This window comes from Trichechus manatus, unplaced genomic scaffold, assembly GCF_000243295.1.
Source record: "Trichechus manatus latirostris isolate Lorelei unplaced genomic scaffold, TriManLat1.0 scaffold00097, whole genome shotgun sequence".
NCBI classification, from domain to species: Eukaryota; Metazoa; Chordata; class Mammalia; order Sirenia; family Trichechidae; genus Trichechus; species Trichechus manatus.
Genome location: NW_004444033.1, coordinates 10,032,712 through 10,035,814, shown reverse-complemented (window position 1 = coordinate 10,035,814; position 3,103 = coordinate 10,032,712).

Below are 3,103 nucleotides of genomic sequence, written 5' to 3'. Positions count from 1 at the left end.
GCACAATGGAACAAAATTCTGCCCGTCCTGTGTCATCCACATGGTTGGTTGTGGATTGGACCATCATTGTGGCCTGTAGAATTTTCGTTGGCTGATTTTCAGATTTCTTCCTAGTCCATCTTAGTCTGGAAGCTCTGCTGAAACCTGTTTGGCATCATAACAACACAGAAGCCTCCACTGACAGATGGGTGGCTGCTGCACATGAGGTGCACTGGCCGGGAATTGAACCTGGGTCTCCTGCATGGAAGGAGAGAATTCTACCACTGAACCACCACTGCACTGGTTATTCTCATTAGAGGATCTGAAACCTACTTACAGGACATGGACTACTTCAATGAGTAGCATGGGATCTGTAGGTGCTCTACAGATATTTGTTAGATGAGTAAGAGTTGTAGAAGGGAAGATGCAGTTAGGTGTCCAACCCTATGTTCTAGAATGTTTCTTCAAAAATACAGACAAGCCTGTCCAAAGAGATTAAAGTAAACCAAAGATCCTGTCTTTCCCAGTGTTTTGGTGCCAATAAAATCCAGAGGAGAAATCAGAAAAGATTTAAGCTACAAACCAAGTGGTCTTTAAATGGAGTAGTTTTTCAAGGTCATCCAGATGAATCATAAATCATCACTGTTTTTGTCTAAGCCTCTGGATTTTCCCCAGTAGAAATAATATATTTTATTTTGGTACCATATTGAGCATGCAGTGAAAAGAAATGTCTCCCTCCCACCCTTTGCTCCTAGCCAACGGATTCCTTCCGCAGAGAGAATGACTATCACCAGTTTCTTGTGTATCCTTCTGGAATATTCTTTGCATATACAAATTTTTTTTTTTCACAAAAGATAACATTCCACACATACACAGTCTGTCCCCCGCTTTTTCCACCTACTGGCTCCATACTGGAAGAGCCTGGTGGCTCAGTGGTTAAAGTGCTCAGCTGCTAACTGAAAGGTTGGCTGTTCATACCCACCAGCGGCTCCACAGGAAGGAGATGTAAAAGTCTGCTTCCATAAAGATTTACAGCCTTGGAAACCCTATGGGGCCATTCTACTATGTCCTATAGGGTCGCTCGATGGCAATGGGTTTATAATTTAGCCAGTCTATTCACAATGCACGTTATTTTTTGTCATCATAATCAAAACTGAAAAGAATATGCCTAAGCATACAGACAACAAGTATTTTAGGGGGGAAATAACATTAGATAAACTCTGAAAAACAGAGCTCTTTGAAACCTTTTTTTTTGGGGGGGGGTACTTCCAAATTTAAAAAAAGGAAAAACAATTAAAAATCTGTAGTAATAAAGGGTTCCAATGAAATACAATTGAAGTTGGAGGTTTGTGACATGCAAAATAAAACTGAATGGCTTTTTGGAATGAATGACTGTCTTTGGTAGGACAGCTTAAGAGTTAAGTGAAGTGCTTGGAAAGCATGATGAGATGCTTAAAGAGAAAGAGCTTCAGCTACATAGGCTCACATTTTCCCAGTGTAAAAAGGCTCAAAAGCTAGAAAAGGTATTGTCTTAGTCATCTAGTGCTGCTATAACAGAAATACCACAAGTGGATGGCTTTAACAAAGAGAAGTTTATTCTCTAACAGTCCAGTAGGCTACAAGTCCAAATTCAGGGTGTCAGCTCCAGGGGAAGGCCCTCTCTCTCTGCCAGCTCTGGAGGGAGGTCCTTGTGATGCATCAGTCTTCCCCTGGTCTGGGAGCATATCAGTGCAGGAACCTCAGGTCCAAAGGACACGCTCTGCTCCTGGCACTGCTTTCTTGGTGGTATGAGGTTCCCATGTGTCTCTGCTCACTTCTCTCTTTTATATCTCAAAAGATATTGGCTTAAGACACTATCTAATCTTGTAAACCTCATCAGTATAACCTGATCATAGTGACCGAGTTTACAACACATAGGGAAATCACATATAACCTCATCATAGTGATAGAGTTTACAACACACAAGGAAATCACATCAGATTCATAGTCATACAATACTGGGAATCATAACCTAGCAAAGTTGATACACATATTTTTTGGGTGACACAATTCAATCTATAACAGGTGTAAAATACAGGAATAAAAGTTTGAAATGGTTGAGGCTGGGAGAAGGGACTTAGTCGTGAAAACACAGCAGTATGAGCAGGTTGAAATCATGTTGCAGAGAAACATGGTCAAGTGAGAAGTGGAGAACAAGGCAAGAGCGCTGCAATGGAACTAAGGGCAAGTCATGGATTAAAATCATCATCATCGTCATCATCCAAAAGATGGCTATGCACTGATGGGCCTAAATAGGGTCACCATGGAGGCCCCTTTGCAAGTATGATCTTGTATCTCAACCCATGGTCCATCCTGATCCTTCTAACTCATCAGCCAGAAGACTTGGAGGAGTGTCAATCAGCCAGGGGAAGCTGGGGTCAATAAAGAGGGTAATCAGTCAACATGCCACCAAGTTCCCCTGTGTTTCTGGACAGCTGAGGCATGGGCAAGCAACCTAGGCTGGGCAATTAGAGGCTATTTCTAGGACTTAGAGTGAGCTATAGTCAGTCAGATTTCGTGGGTGGCAGCATGCAACAGACAGGCGTAACAGTGCACTTTGAACAACTGTGCCATGGAGAGCACAGTGTTGGATGAGGTGCCAGTCTCGTCTGTCCTCCTAACCAGACTGCTCCAGCTACCAGCCTCCTGGTTCCTGCCTGTTTTTTAAGCCTGCTTCTCCATTGCCCAGGCAATTCTGTGAGTCATCCAACATCCTTCTAATAAATTTAGCTTCCACTTACGTTAGTCAGGGTCCATTTCTGTTCTTCGTATTCAAAAACCCTGACTGACACAGATAACAAGATGGCAAGCCAGCAGAGTGGGTATCCTCTGCTCCTCAGCTGGGGCCATGCTTGGACAGAAATAAGAATAGGGGCGGAGCTCCCCAGCACCCTAAACGGGATAACCCCTAACACTGGGCTACAGACTTGGTCTCCCTGTGTGAGACCAGAGAAGCAAAAAGCAAGGCCAAGGGAAATAATGTCTGTGCTCATCTCTGGGGGTTGGATAACTAGCCTTCCTTCTTGATGAGGTGAGCAGACCTGTCAGAGGGTGAGGGTCTGCACGCTTTTCTCCCCAGCAAATG